At 49.3% G+C, this 16,344-nt stretch overlaps 1 long non-coding RNA gene and 1 pseudogene across 1 annotated transcript in view; both read left to right on the top strand.

Moving 5' to 3' along the window:
- Positions 1–16,344, top strand: part of LOC144614765 (uncharacterized) — a 129,006-nt gene that overhangs the window by 91,280 nt on the left and 21,382 nt on the right. The gene's annotated exons all lie outside the window — the stretch shown is intronic.
- On the top strand, positions 9,897–10,598 carry LOC132689501 (dynein light chain Tctex-type 3 pseudogene; annotated as a pseudogene).

The following is a 16,344-nucleotide window of genomic DNA, read 5'->3' as shown; positions in this document are numbered from 1 at the left end:
AGACGAACTGGCCTCTGCAGAAGAAGACGTTGTGGTGGCAACGTCTGTGGATGTTGGAGAGGAAGTGGCCTCTGTAGAAGAAGACACTCTTGTGGCATTGTCGGTGGGAGTAGGAGAGGAACTGAGATCTGTAGATGTAGGCACTGTGGTGGCACTCTGAATGGGGGTTGCAGAGGAAGTGTCTGCGGTAGAAGAAATCACTGTGGTGGTGCTGTCAGTCGAAGGTGGAGATGAACTGGCCTCTGCAGAAGAAGACGTTGTGGTGGCAACTTCTGTGGATGTTGGAGAGGAAGTGGCCTCTGTAGAAGAAGACACTTTAGTGGCATTGTCGGTGGGAGTAGGAGAGGAACTGAGATCTGTAGATGTAGGCACTGTGGTGGCACTCTGAATGGGGGTTGCAGAGGAAGTGGCTGCGGTAGAAGAAATCACTGTGGTGGTGCTGTCAGGCGAAGGTGGAGACGAACTGGCCTCTGCAGAAGAAGACGTTGTGGTGGCAACTTCTGTGGATGTTGGAGAGGAAGTGGCCTCTGTAGAAGAAGACACTTTTGTGGCATTGTCGGTGGGAGTAGGAGAGGAACTGAGATCTGTAGATGTAGGCACTGTGGTGGCACTCTGAATGGGGGTTGCAGAGGAAGTGGCTGCGGTAGAAGAAATCACTGTGGTGGTGCTGTCAGGCGAAGGTGGAGACGAACTGGCCTCTGCAGAAGAAGACGTTGTGGTGGCAACTTCTGTGGATGTTGGAGAGGAAGTGGCCTCTGTAGAAGAAGACACTTTTGTGGCATTGTCGGTGGGAGTAGGAGAGGAACTGAGATCTGTAGATGTAGGCACTGTGGTGGCACTCTGAATGGGGGTTGCAGAGGAAGTGGCTGCGGTAGAAGAAATCACTGTGGTGGTGCTGTCAGGCGAAGGTGGAGACGAACTGGCCTCTGCAGAAGAAGACGTTGTGGTGGCAACGTCTGTGGATGTTGGAGAGGAAGTGGCCTCTGTAGAAGAAGACACTTTTGTGGCATTGTCGGTGGGAGGAGGAGAGGAACTGAGATCTGTAGATGTAGGCACTGTGGTGGCACTCTGAATGGGGGTTGCAGAGGAAGTGGCTGCGGTAGAAGAAATCACTGTGGTGGTGCTGTCAGTCGAAGGTGGAGACGAACTGGCCTCTGCAGAAGAAGACGTGGTGGCAACGTCTGTGGATGTTGGAGAGGAAGTGGCCTCTGTAGAAGAAGACACTCTTGTGGCATTGTCGGTGGGAGTAGGAGAGGAACTGAGATCTGTAGATGTAGGCACTGTGGTGGCACTCTGAATGGGGGTTGCAGAGGAAGTGGCTGCGGTAGAAGAAATCACTGTGGTGGTGCTGTCAGGCGAAGGTGGAGACGAACTGGCCTCTGCAGAAGAAGACGTTGTGGTGGCAACTTCTGTGGATGTTGGAGAGGAAGTGGCCTCTGTAGAAGAAGACACTTTTGTGGCATTGTCGGTGGGAGTAGGAGAGGAACTGAGATCTGTAGATGTAGGCACTGTGGTGGCACTCTGAATGGGGGTTGGAGAGGAAGTGTCTGAGGTAGAAGAAATCACTGTGGTGGTGCTGTCAGTCGAAGGTGGAGACGAACTGGCCTCTGCAGAAGAAGAGGTTGTGGTGGCAACTTCTGTGGATGTTGGAGAGGAAGTGGCCTCTGTAGAAGAAGACACTCTTGTGGCATTTTCGGTGGGAGTAGGAGAGGAACTGAGATCTGTAGATGTAGGCACTGTGGTGGCACTCTGAATGGGGGTTGCAGAGGAAGTGGCTGCGGTAGAAGAAATCACTGTGGTGGTGCTGTCAGTCGAAGGTGGAGACGAACTGGCCTCTGCAGAAGAAGACGTTGTGGTGGCAACGTCTGTGGATGTTGGAGAGGAAGTGGCCTCTGTAGAAGAAGACACTTTAGTGGCATTGTCGGTGGGAGTAGGAGAGGAACTGAGATCTGTAGATGTAGGCACTGTGGTGGCACTCTGAATGGGGGTTGCAGAGGAAGTGGCTGCGGTAGAAGAAATCACTGTGGTGGTGCTGTCAGGCGAAGGTGGAGACGAACTGGCCTCTGCAGAAGAAGACGTTGTGGTGGCAACGTCTGTGGATGTTGGAGAGGAAGTGGCCTCTGTAGAAGAAGACACTCTTGTGGCATTGTCGGTGGGAGTAGGAGAGGAACTGAGATCTGTAGATGTAGGCACTGTGGTGGCACTCTGAATAGGGGTTGGAGAGGAAGTGTCTGAGGTAGAAGAAATCACTGTGGTGGTGCTGTCAGTCGAAGGTGGAGACGAACTGGCCTCTGCAGAAGAAGAGGTTGTGGTGGCAACTTCTGTGGATGTTGGAGAGGAAGTGGCCTCTGTAGAAGAAGACACTCTTGTGGCATTTTCGGTGGGAGTAGGAGAGGAACTGAGATCTGTAGATGTAGGCACTGTGGTGGCACTCTGAATGGGGGTTGCAGAGGAAGTGGCTGCGGTAGAAGAAATCACTGTGGTGGTGCTGTCAGTCGAAGGTGGAGACGAACTGGCCTCTGCAGAAGAAGACGTTGTGGTGGCAACGTCTGTGGATGTTGGAGAGGAAGTGGCCTCTGTAGAAGAAGACACTTTAGTGGCATTGTCGGTGGGAGTAGGAGAGGAACTGAGATCTGTAGATGTAGGCACTGTGGTGGCACTCTGAATGGGGGTTGCAGAGGAAGTGGCTGCGGTAGAAGAAATCACTGTGGTGGTGCTGTCAGGCGAAGGTGGAGACGAACTGGCCTCTGCAGAAGAAGACGTTGTGGTGGCAACGTCTGTGGATGTTGGAGAGGAAGTGGCCTCTGTAGAAGAAGACACTCTTGTGGCATTGTCGGTGGGAGTAGGAGAGGAACTGAGATCTGTAGATGTAGGCACTGTGGTGGCACTCTGAATAGGGGTTGGAGAGGAAGTGTCTGAGGTAGAAGAAATCACTGTGGTGGTGCTGTCAGTCGAAGGTGGAGACGAACTGGCCTCTGCAGAAGAAGAGGTTGTGGTGGCAACTTCTGTGGATGTTGGAGAGGAAGTGGCCTCTGTAGAAGAAGACACTCTTGTGGCATTGTCGGTTGGAGTAGGAGAGGAACTGAGATCTGTAGATGTAGGCACTGTGGTGGCACTCTGAATGGGGGTTGCAGAGGAAGTGGCTGCGGTAGAAGAAATCACTGTGGTGGTGCTGTCAGTCGAAGGTGGACACGAACTGGCCTCTGCAGAAGAAGACGTTGTGGTGGCCACGTCTGTGGATGTTGGAGAGGAAGTGGCCTCTGTAGAAGAAGACACTTTTGTGGCATCGTCGGTGGGAGTAGGAGAGGAACTGAGATCTGTAGATGTAGGCACTGTGGTGGCACTCTGAATGGGGGTTGCAGAGGAAGTGGCTGCGGTAGAAGAAATCACTGTGGTGGTGCTGTCAGTCGAAGGTGGAGACGAACTGGCCTCTGCAGAAGAAGACGTTGTGGTGGCAACTTCTGTGGATGTTGGAGAGGAAGTGGCCTCTGTAGAAGAAGACACTCTTGTGGCATTTTCGGTGGGAGTAGGAGAGGAACTGAGATCTGTAGATGTAGGCACTGTGGTGGCACTCTGAATGGGGGTTGCAGAGGAAGTGTCTGCGGTAGAAGAAATCACTGTGGTGGTGCTGTCAGTCGAAGGTGGAGACGAACTGGCCTCTGCAGAAGAAGACGTGGTAGCAACGTCTGTGGATGTTGGAGAGGAAGTGGCCTCTGTAGAAGAAGACACTCTTGTGGCATTGTCGGTGGGAGTAGGAGAGGAACTGAGATCTGTAGATGTAGTCACTGTGGTGGCACTCTGAATGGGAGTTGCAGAGGAAGTGGCTGCGGTAGAAGAAATCACTGTGGTGGTGCTGTCAGGCGAAGGTGGAGACGAACTGGCCTCTGCAGAAGAAGACGTTGTGGTGGCAACGTCTGTGGATGTTGGAGAGGAAGTGGCCTCTGTAGAAGAAGACACTCTTGTGGCATTGTCGGTGGGAGTAGGAGAGGAACTGAGATCTGTAGATGTAGGCACTGTGGTGGCACTCTGAATGGGGGTTGCAGAGGAAGTGGCTGCGGTAAAAGAAATCACTGTGGTGGTGCTGTCAGGCGAAGGTGGAGACGAACTGGCCTCTGCAGAAGAAGACGTTGTGGTGGCAACGTCTGTGGATGTTGGAGAGGAAGTGGCCTCTGTAGAAGAAGACACTTTAGTGGCATTGTCGGTGGGAGTAGGAGAGGAACTGAGATCTGTAGATGTAGGCACTGTGGTGACACTCTGAATGGGGGTTGGAGAGGAAGTGGCTGCGGTAGAAGAAATCACTGTGGTGGTGCTGTCAGGCGAAGGTGGAGACGAACTGGCCTCTGCAGAAGAAGACGTTGTGGTGGCAACTTCTGTGGATGTTGGAGAGGAAGTGGCCTCTGTAGAAGAAGACACTTTTGTGGCATTGTCGGTGGGAGTAGGAGAGGAACTGAGATCTGTAGATGTAGGCACTGTGGTGGCACTCTGAATGGGGGTTGCAGAGGAAGTGGCTGCGGTAGAAGAAATCACTGTGGTGGTGCTGTCAGGCGAAGGTGGAGACGAACTGGCCTCTGCAGAAGAAGACGTTGTGGTGGCCACGTCTGTGGATGTTGGAGAGGAAGTGGCCTCTGTAGAAGAAGACACTTTTGTGGCATCGTCGGTGGGAGTAGGAGAGGAACTGAGATCTGTAGATGTAGGCACTGTGGTGGCACTCTGAATGGGGGTTGCAGAGGAAGTGGCTGCGGTAGAAGAAATCACTGTGGTGGTGCTGTCAGTCGAAGGTGGAGACGAACTGGCCTCTGCAGAAGAAGACGTTGTGGTGGCAACTTCTGTGGATGTTGGAGAGGAAGTGGCCTCTGTAGAAGAAGACACTCTTGTGGCATTTTCGGTGGGAGTAGGAGAGGAACTGAGATCTGTAGATGTAGGCACTGTGGTGGCACTCTGAATGGGGGTTGCAGAGGAAGTGTCTGCGGTAGAAGAAATCACTGTGGTGGTGCTGTCAGTCGAAGGTGGAGACGAACTGGCCTCTGCAGAAGAAGACGTGGTAGCAACGTCTGTGGATGTTGGAGAGGAAGTGGCCTCTGTAGAAGAAGACACTCTTGTGGCATTGTCGGTGGGAGTAGGAGAGGAACTGAGATCTGTAGATGTAGTCACTGTGGTGGCACTCTGAATGGGGGTTGCAGAGGAAGTGGCTGCGGTAGAAGAAATCACTGTGGTGGTGCTGTCAGGCGAAGGTGGAGACGAACTGGCCTCTGCAGAAGAAGACGTTGTGGTGGCAACGTCTGTGGATGTTGGAGAGGAAGTGGCCTCTGTAGAAGAAGACACTTTTGTGGCATCGTCGGTGGGAGTAGGAGAGGAACTGAGATCTGTAGATGTAGGCACTGTGGTGGCACTCTGAATGGGGGTTGCAGAGGAAGTGGCTGCGGTAGAAGAAATCACTGTGGTGGTGCTGTCAGGCGAAGGTGGAGACGAACTGGCCTCTGCAGAAGAAGAGGTTGTGGTGGCAACTTCTGTGGATGTTGGAGAGGAAGTGGCCTCTGTAGAAGAAGACACTTTTGTGGCATCGTCGGTGGGAGTAGGAGAGGAACTGAGATCTGTAGATGTAGGCACTGTGGTGGCACTCTGAATGGGGGTTGCAGAGGAAGTGGCTGCGGTAGAAGAAATCACTGTGGTGGTGCTGTCAGTCGAAGGTGGAGACGAACTGGCCTCTGCAGAAGAAGACGTTGTGGTGGCAACTTCTGTGGATGTTGGAGAGGAAGTGGCCTCTGTAGAAGAAGACACTTTTGTGGCATCGTCGGTGGGAGTAGGAGAGGAACTGAGATCTGTAGATGTAGGCACTGTGGTGGCACTCTGAATGGGGGTTGCAGAGGAAGTGTCTGCGGTAGAAGAAATCACTGTGGTGGTGCTGTCAGGCGAAGGTGGAGACGAACTGGCCTCTGCAGAAGAAGACGTTGTGGTGGCAACGTCTGTGGATGTTGGAGAGGAAGTGGCCTCTGTAGAAGAAGACACTTTTGTGGCATCGTCGGTGGGAGTAGGAGAGGAACTGAGATCTGTAGATGTAGGCACTGTGGTGGCACTCTGAATGGGGGTTGCAGAGGAAGTGTCTGCGGTAGAAGAAATCACTGTGGTGGTGCTGTCAGGCGAAGGTGGAGACGAACTGGCCTCTGCAGAAGAAGACGTTGTGGTGGCAACGTCTGTGGATGTTGGAGAGGAAGTGGCCTCTGTAGAAGAAGACACTTTTGTGGCATCGTCGGTGGGAGTAGGAGAGGAACTGAGATCTGTAGATGTAGGCACTGTGGTGGCACTCTGAATGGGGGTTGCAGAGGAAGTGGCTGCGGTAGAAGAAATCACTGTGGTGGTGCTGTCAGGCGAAGGTGGAGACGAACTGGCCTCTGCAGAAGACGTTGTGGTGGCAACGTCTGTGGATGTTGGAGAGGAAGTGGCCTCTGTAGAAGAAGACACTTTTGTGGCATTGTCGGTGGGAGGAGGAGAGGAACTGAGATCTGTAGATGTAGGCACTGTGGTGGCACTCTGAATGGGGGTTGCAGAGGAAGTGGCTGCGGTAGAAGAAATCACTGTGGTGGTGCTGTCAGGCGAAGGTGGAGACGAACTGGCCTCTGCAGAAGACGTTGTGGTGGCAACGTCTGTGGATGTTGGAGAGGAAGTGGCCTCTGTAGAAGAAGACACTTTTGTGGCATCGTCGGTGGGAGGAGGAGAGGAACTGAGATCTGTAGATGTAGGCACTGTGGTGGCACTCTGAATGGGGGTTGCAGAGGAAGTGGCTGCGGTAGAAGAAATCACTGTGGTGGTGCTGTCAGTCGAAGGTGGAGACGAACTGGCCTCTGCAGAAGAAGAGGTTGTGGTGGCAACTTCTGTGGATGTTGGAGAGGAAGTGGCCTCTGTAGAAGAAGACACTTTTGTGGCATGGTCGGTGGGAGTAGGAGAGGAACTGAGATCTGTAGATGTAGGCACTGTGGTGGCACTCTGAATGGGGGTTGCAGAGGAAGTGGCTGCGGTAGAAGAAATCACTGTGGTGGTGCTGTCAGTCGAAGGTGGAGACGAACTGGCCTCTGCAGAAGAAGAGGTTGTGGTGGCAACTTCTGTGGATGTTGGAGAGGAAGTGGCCTCTGTAGAAGAAGACACTTTTGTGGCATGGTCGGTGGGAGTAGGAGAGGAACTGAGATCTGTAGATGTAGGCACTGTGGTGGCACTCTGAATGGGGGTTGCAGAGGAAGTGGCTGCGGTAGAAGAAATCACTGTGGTGGTGCTGTCAGGCGAAGGTGGAGACGAACTGGCCTCTGCAGAAGAAGACGTTGTGGTGGCAACTTCTGTGGATGTTGGAGAGGAAGTGGCCTCTGTAGAAGAAGACACTTTTGTGGCATGGTCGGTGGGAGGAGGAGAGGAACTGAGATCTATAGATGTAGGCACTGTGGTGGCACTCTGAATGGGGGTTGCAGAGGAAGTGGCTGCGGTAGAAGAAGTCACTGTGGTGGTGCTGTCAGGCGAAGGTGGAGACGAACTGGCCTCTGCAGAAGAAGACGTTGTGGTGGCAACTTCTGTGGATGTTGGAGAGGAAGTGGCCTCTGTAGAAGAAGAGAATTTCCTGGTATTTTTTGCGGTAGCTAGGACCACAGTTTCTTCTTCAGACAACATGGGCTTGTTTATGGTGGGATTTCTTCCAGATTTTCTACTCCTTTTAAAAGTTATCAGCATTTTGTTACTGTCAGTCAGATATGATTCTTCCTTTGCAGTTCCTGTAAAAGTTGTCAGATTGTGTCACTTTTGTCAGTGCTTTTGAAAATATTTTAAGCCCTCTAGAGTCCACAGAGGTCTGTGTGAGTAATGGGTACTAAGTGCGGTGTTTATTGTAGCTTTTTTAGAAAAAAATCTGGTGTCAAAATCCATTGTCTAAATGAACAGAAATATTTGTTGCAGGTATATCCATGTCTCTCTTGCCCTCCTCTCGGCTCTGAACCCCAGAGCCTGAACCCCTTTCCATATATCCTGGCTGGTTCCCATCTACTTTTAATAATCTTTACGGCCCTAAAAACCATGTAGTCATGGACTGTAAAATGTTGGGGGGGATTGGGATTTTTGAGTTTTCCAGTCCTTTTGCTCAGAGGTGCCCTTCCCAGCATCTCTAGGGCTGCTGGGCCTCACCTGTATCATGGATCTCTTTCATCTCCTTGCACTGAGGGTCCCGGGGGTTCCCCTGAGACACACACCCTCCTCCATCCCATACAGCCCTGTCCTCTGGGATGTCTGAAAAAGAGAAAGGGAGGTTAGTCTCCTGGAGCTATAACATTTCTTCTCATTTGCAAGTCCTTTATTCTCCCCAAGTCTCTGTGATTGCCCAACCTCATCTCCCCACCCCCATCCCTGCCTCCCCTGGAAAGGGCCACAGTGTTTGTTTCACGGTCTAGAAATCAAGCATCAGGACCTCGTTCACACAGAGGTGAAGCGAGAAGACCAGGGTTTGAGGGATAAGGTCTTGAAGATCTTGAGAGGTTGGGGCAAACTTCAGGTTTTGCAGCTGTGGGAAAGGGAGCTCTTGCTCAGTTCAGGAGTCAGATTTCGAGGAAGTATTTACATGCAACTAAGTCCTTTCCAATGGAATGTGAGCACAACTGAGCATGCCATTTCCAGGCCAGCCCAGAAACTTCCCCGGTGGTCCTGATCGGTTGTCCTGATCTCTCTGCCAGTTGGAGTCAGATAGCACGGAGGCCCAAGAAGATAGTGAAGCCTAAGAAGAAGGAGGCCAGGTCCCTGGATCACGACATGAAGAAAACCTACCTGCCGACCGGGAACATCTGCTCTCCTATCGTTACATGAGCAGGGAAAAAACCTTCTACCACGGTTGAGCGATGACACATTTGGGGCATATTTGTTATAGCATATACAAAAATATCCTAATATAGTAAAGAGCTTCATTTAACCCTAGGAACAGATACACTTACTCTAATCATCTTCAAGAAACTCAAACCTTTTGTATCAAATAGCCTTTTCACACTTGAGATTTAATATATTTGTAATATTCAAGAGAATTTGGCTTAATGTGGCAACCTTGTAGTTTCAATTTAAAATACGTAATTGAGGGGTGCCTGGGTGTCTCTGTTGGTTAAGTGTCCAACTCTTGGTTTCTGCTTAGGTCATGATCTCACAGTTTGTGAGTTCGAGCCCCGTGTTGGGTTCTGCACTGACAGTGTGGAGCCTGCTTGGGATTCTCTGTCTCCCTCTCTCTCTGCTCCTCCCTTGCTCTCTCCCTCTCTCTCTAAAAATAAATAAATAAACATTAAAAAATAAAATATATAATTGAGTGATCAATTTAGACTTGTCATTTTACATGAAAATCTTGCCAAGATTATAAACAGTATTAGAACATTTAAGAGTACTTAAGATCCACCATATATATAATGTATTAGGCTTGAAGGTTTGAAGGAAGTTTTAAAAATAAACATTTTAATGTATTAGGTTTATGGAGTTTCTTGAGTACTTGAAAAGATTTTGTTTATGAATCAAACAATTGAAGTCTTTAAATAGGAAATGTAATGTATTAATTTTATAAATGTAACTTAAAATGTTTAAAGTAATTTAATTGGCCAAGTATGTAAAATAGATTAAACACTCATCAAAGCCCCTTATAAAAACATTATGCTCTGCTTCTGGCCAAGATGGAGCATCAGAGACTGGATTCAACCTCCTACCGGAAACAACACCCACCCCCAAATAACCTGATAACCATAGCAAAGACAGGAAGCAATGATTTTCAATACACTGGATGTGCCTGTGATCACCCTAGCTGACTGACTTGAGAGGGTTTCCAGCAAGATCTCTTGGGTTGAGGAGATGTAGACCAGTGTCTTGAAAGAATGAGGCAGCTAGAGTTGCCTTCTTGCTTCTCAAGAAACTACCCAAGATCCAGGAAATGCCACTGGAAAAGATTAGAAGGAAAGAGACCTGGCTCTCACGTAGGCATGGGAACAATGCTCTTTCCACCAGCCAAACTGGGAAAGCCTATAATTCACAGGGCGTTGGGCAGAGAGAGAACTCAGGAAGATCTTGCGTCAGTCCTAGGAAATACAGCCCTACACTGAGATTCTCAGGATTCATGTAAGGAATTATACTTAAAACAAAAAACAAGAAACAAGAGAAGACTCCATCCTGTGGGGGTTAGTGCCACCATGGAGGAGTACCACTGCCACTGCCACAAAGCTGGCTTCAATGCTGATGAAGCCAACAATATCCTTAAAGAGCATATGAATAGGACCTTCAGTGGTGAAGATTATAACCGGAAGAACATCAACCAACAGACCGCAAGCATAGTAGAGCAAACCTTAACACATTTGGTTATGTTGGGAAATGCTTATAAATATGTTGTGACCTATGCAGTGGTCCACAGGAGCGCATATGGCTTTCACACAGCCAGTTGCTGTTTTGGGGGGTTGCCACCTCTGATGGAACTTGTAGTGTAAGATGGGAGGACCGAACCATGAACTGTGTAGTCAATGTTTCTACCATTGCTATTGACCTGTGACAGACTAAAAGTGTTCAGCCAAAGCTGTTAACTTAACAATTTGCCAGTGTGTCCTTTCTTTTTATTAAAAAAAAATTGTTTTTATCTTTATTTGTTCTTGAGAGAGAGACAGGGTGTGAGCAGGGGAGGAGCATGGAGAGAGGGAGACACAGAATCCTCAGCAGGCTCCAGGCTCTGAGCTGTCGGCACAGAGCTGGACGCAGGGCTTGAACCCATGAACCACGAGATCACGATCTGAGCCGAAGTCGGATGCTCAGCCGACTGAGCCACCCAGGCGCCCTTCCAGTTTGTCTTTCCTTAAAAGAGTAATTGTTACTTATTAATGTGCTGTATGACAGATGTGCAAGACTCTTCAAAGCTATCAACTATCTCATGGTAAATTGGCAGATTATCTCTTATTGTGTGCAGCATCATTTATGTAGGAAAAGATTTTAGGGGCACCTGGTGGCTCAGTCGGTTAAGTGTCCAACTCTTGGTTTCGGCTCAGGTCATGATCTCAGAGTTTGTGAGTTAGAGCCCCGCATCAGGCTCTGTGTTGATAGCCTGGAGCCTGCTTGGGATTCTCTGTCTCCCTCTCTGTCTGCCCCTTCCCCGCTCTCTTTCTCTCTCTCTCAAAAATAAATAAATAAGCATTTAAAAAATTAAAAAAGGGGTGCCTGGCTGGCTCAGTTGGTTAAGCACTGGACTTTGGCTCAGGTCAGGTCATGATCTCACAGTTTGTGAGTTCGAGCCCCACATCAGGCTCTGCGCTGACAGCTCAGAGCCTGGAGCCTGCTTTGGATTCTGTGTCTCCCTCTCTCTGTCCCTCCCCTACTGGCACTGTCTTTTTCTGTCTCTTAAAAAATGAATAAATGTTTAAAAATTTTTTTTAGAAAAAGAAGAATATTGAGATAATACAAAGATAGAGTTTCATGTAGTGGTCTATATTTTTGGCACGTCAAAAATTCTCACAGCCATGACCTTTATTTTACTTCGTGTTGCTGGCTTTTGTGTCCTGGATGATTATAATAGTGACCAAAATATCTGTGCAGTTAAGTCTTGCTCCTGATTATTGTTACTGAAGCCTTATTTTAAAAGAATAATGATCAAAATACCTGGGGACTTGATATCTGCTCTGTTTTTATTTAAAATATAGTAAAGATTATCTTCCTGTGCTGTAAAAGAAAAAAAAAAAAAGCAAGAGGAGGCAGAAGAAGAAAAGGAGGAAGAAAAAGGAAACAGGGTTTGATTTTGGAATAATTAACGTATACATATGATACAAAACTTAAAAAATAAGCCTTTCTCCCACCTTATATCCAAATTGTCCTTTTCATACTCATCTTCTATTACTGGTTTCTTGTGAGACCTTTCAGATATTATATACATCAACAAGCGCTTAAAAGAGGTATGGTTGCATACTGTATACGTGGTTCTGTGTCTTGCTTTTTTTCTTTGTCTCAAGCATATTAAGCTACCTCCTTCTTTGTAATGACTACATAGTGCTCCATGATATAGATATATAGATTTATTTAATTTACCTCTTGGAGATGGGTGTTTGGGCTGTGTGGTAGGAAGAATTTTGGTCTTCATGGTCTCTGCCCCCTGGTGTTAATTCCAAGAGTATGTTATGTTACGTGGCAGAAGGAACTTGGCAAGTATGACATTGCTAATCAATTGACTGATCAGGTCAAATAGGTAGATTATCCTGGATTTTCAAGGCAGGACCGATGTTATCACATGAGCCCTTAAAAGCAGGGAAAGGAACAGAAGAGAACTCAGAGAAGAGCAACAGAGAGATGCCACGTCATTTGCTAAGGTGAATATGGATATCCCTGTATTTGTGACTTTGCATTGGTATATGAGTGTATCCATTGGGCAAATTCCTACACATAGAAATTGCCAGGCAAAAGAGCATGTGCCCTGGATATTGTGTTCCTTTTTTCTCAAAGACCGTCTAAAAAAAAAAAAAAAAACCTTCTATAGAACTGTACCAATCACACTCCCTTTCTGTGGCTGGCAGTGTCTCTTTCCCACATTCTCAACAACCAGTATGCTATCTAGCTTTTTTGATTCTTGGCAATTGTCATGGGTTGAATTTATCCATCCCTCAAAAAATTATACTGAATTCCTAACCCTCAGGACCTCAGAACATGTCTTTATTGGGATATAGGTCTTTACAGAGGAAATCAAGTGAAAATGAGGCCATTAGGGTGGGCTTATGACCATTATGACTGGTGTCCTTATAAAAAGGGGAAATTCTGACACGAATTTAAATACATTTTTTAAAAGAAGGGAAATTCAGAGAGTATATCAAAATAAAAAGCTTCTGCACAGCAAAGGAAAAAATCAACAAAACTAAAAGACAACCTACTAAATGGGAGAAGATATTTGCAACAACATATCCTATAAGGGGTTAGTATCTTAAATATATAAAGAACTTATACAGGGGCCCCTGGGTGTCTAGGTGGGTTAAACGTCTTGATTTTGGCTCAGGTCATGATCTCATGGTTCATGAGATCAAGCCCTGTGTTGGGCTCTGCACTGTCAGACTAGGATTGGGATTCTCTTTCTCCCTCTCTCTCTCTGCCCCTCCCCTGCGAGCTCTATCTCTCCAAATAAATAAATAAACATTCTTAAAAAAGAACTTATACAACTCAACACTCAAAAATCAAATAATCCAATTTAAAAATGGACAGATGTGAACAGACATTTCTCCAAAGAATACATCCAGATGGTCAACAGACATATGAAAAGATGCTCAACATCACTCATCAAAAGGGAAATGCAAATCAAAACTACAATGAGGTATCACCTCATACTGTCAGAATAGCCAAAATCAAAAACAGAAGAAGGGAAGTTTGGGGGCCCCTGGGTGGCTCAGTTGGTTAAATGTCACACTCTTGGTTTCAGGTCATGATCTCACAGTTCATAGGTTCGAGTCCCACATCAGGCTTTACACTGACCGCGCAGAGCCTGTTTAGGAATCTCTCTCTCCCTCTCTCTCTACCTGTCCCCTGCTCGCTCTCTCTCTCTCTCAAAATAAAAAAATAAACTTAACTAAAAAAAAAAGAAGAGAAGTTTGGACACAGAGACGTGCGCACAGGGAGAACCCCTCAGGGAAAGATGAAGGCAGAGATCGGTGTGACGTGCCTGCAAGCCAAGGAATGTCTATTGCCAGCAGCTACCAGATGCCAGGGGAGAGGCCTGGCATAGTTCTTTCCTTCCCTACTGCCTTCAGAGGGAGCATGTCCTGCTGACACTTTAGTCTTGGACTTCTGACCTCCAGAATTGTGAGACAAGAAATTCCATTGTTCTAAGCCGCTCAGGTTGTGCTAATTTGTTATGGTGGCCCTGGAAGGGAAATTCTTTCTGGTCACCTGTGGTTGCAGCAGTGGATTCAAGGAGAGAGAGGTCAGTGGTGACCCCTAGGAAAGCTCCTCAGAGGAGAAGGACCTTGTTGATGGAGGCGAGGTTGGGGGGATAGCCACTGGAGTGACTCCCTCAGGAGGAGGATGACAGTAGCAGGGTGGTGAGGACATGGGTGGGCAAAAGCACTCAGGTTGGGGAAGGGAAGGAGGGGAAGCGAGCAGAAGGAGATGACTGAGCACCCAGGCCTTGGACACATCTGTGCTGGATATGGGAGGTAAGAGGCACTTACCAGGGCTGGACAGGGCTCGACTGGGCCCAGAATGTTGTGTTTCGTTGACAAGCAATATAACCAGGGTGTGCTGGAAGGAGGGGCCAGATGGCCAGAAGAGGGTGTGCCTGCCGGGAAGAGCCAGGTGAAGGCCACCAGATTCTTCCTCAAGGCCCACGTCCCACTCAGGCATCCCCAGCCCAGTAGCCTGAGAAGGGATGTGGCTCTGGGTCCCCAAAAGGACACATGGGAGAGTCAGGTGCCATTCAAGGCTGGCCAGGGCTCTACAGACCAGCTGATGCCAGGCCCAGAGAGGGGACCACAGAATCCCAGAGAGTCTTCAAGGCTCCATTTCACTGAGGGGGGAGACTGGGAGTGGAGATGCGATGAGCCACAGGGTGCAGAATGTGGGAGAGACCAAGGGGTGGGAGGAGGAGAAAAAGAAGAAGGGGGAGAGAGGGAGAGGGAGTGGAGGGAGGGGCCAGAAAGAAGGAACAGAGAGCAGAAAGGGGAGAGCAGGGGAGTGGAGGAATGAGAAGGAGCTGGAAACATCTTCCCCAACTAAGGCCCATTTTAGTGCCTAAAATGCCACTATTAGAGATAAGTCACTAAGAATATGGATAGCACACACAGTGCCTGGGAAGAGGGTGTCATTCTCAGTACTAATAAGGTGGCAGCTCTGGGTGTCGTCACATTGGGAGTCCATGCCAAGTGATGGCAGGGTTCAGGTCAGTGAACCAGCCCTTTAGACCATGCCAAGCCACTGCCCCACCCTGTCCCAGACTTCGGCCCCCCTACCTCCCTCCATTCTCTTCATTTGCCAGTCAGCCCTCAGGTAGGCCTCCAGAGAAGGCCCTGTCTCCTTTGGGTGGGTTTGGGCCAAGGAGGCCCCAGCCCCAGGATTACATTTACAGGTACTTTCTTCCCAGCCCCCACTCCATTTCCTCTTTGGAGAAGAGTTGCCCAAGATCTGGGTCCAGGGAACCAGGAGCCCCCGCTGCTCCTGGTGTTTTGAGCTCAGGGCAAAACACAGTCCAGGACATGGCAGTCTGAATGACATCCACAGGGTCCAGCATGAGCCCCCACTTTTGCCTCTAAGACCCCTTCCCACCCCACCCAGGCCATTCCTGGAGCACGTCTCAAGGGAGTGCAAATCTGAGGCCTGCAGTTTCGTTTCTGCCTTTTCCCCTCCCTCTTTCTCTGGGGACAGGCGAGTGGCAGAGGGAACCCCTGAAAGGTCTGACCAGGAACCCCTGTCATTCTCTGCCAACCTGAGCCCAGTCCCCATGGCCATGGAACCCTTAGTGGGCCCAACCCTTGTCCTTTAGGGGAAGACACTGAAGCCAGAGATGAACTGAGCTGCCCCACAGCACACAGCTGTTTCACTGCATTTTTAGAATCTGGGGCTCCCCAAACCCCAGTTTGTGCCCATTTGGCTAGAGCAGTGGCCCCTTTCCTGGTTCTGGGATGCCTGACAGCCCTGGGACATGCTCGGGGCACAAGGCAGGGGTGGGGTGATACAGAAATGGCCAGAACAAGAGTCAGAGCAGAGACTTCAGGCTTTCGTCTCTTATGAAAGGAAGGCCTGGATGTTTGGGGGGAGGTGGCCAGGGGGGTGGAGGGGCACATCCACAGGGTAAGGACAGACCCTAATATTGGCTGAGCATCTGCTATATGCCAGGGACCGCAGGGCAGGGGGGAGCGGTTTCAGTCTAACCCTCCAGCCCTGACAAGTCTGAGTTCTTATTCTCTTTCTGGAGAGGAAGCAAGCTCAGAAAGGCTAACTTGGACCCACCCCAAAGCCCTGGCTCTTCTCCCGAATGTAGCTGGGGAGAAGAGAGGGTGAGGGACATGAGCTGAGCTCCAGGCAGATGATACCCCAACCTGTGCCCGCCCCCGGAAGCAGCCCTCCCTCGAGCCTGGGCAGACCGGGGAGAAGAGGCGAGGTGGGGGTTCACTCACCCTGCCCAGCAGCAGCATGGCAAGACAGGAGCTGAAAGACAAGGGGCAGCAGGCAGAGCATCATGGTCACCAGTCTTGACATTGGAGCTCGGAGGGCAGCGCACCTGCCATTCACCCTCTCAGGAATGCGCAAAATGAGTGTCAGCCAAAGAACCCCAGTAATAAATGGGCCCCAGAGCCCTTTGATCCCTGAGACACTGGAAAGCTGGGGCCAGCCCACCTGAGTCAGTGTGTG

The sequence above is a fragment of the Panthera onca genome, chromosome E3, assembly GCF_046562875.1.
Source record: "Panthera onca isolate mPanOnc1 chromosome E3, mPanOnc1 haplotype 2, whole genome shotgun sequence".
In the NCBI taxonomy this organism is placed as follows: Eukaryota; Metazoa; Chordata; class Mammalia; order Carnivora; family Felidae; genus Panthera; species Panthera onca.
Note: the sequence above shows the minus strand (reverse complement) of the source record. Positions and strands in the feature narration are given on the sequence as shown.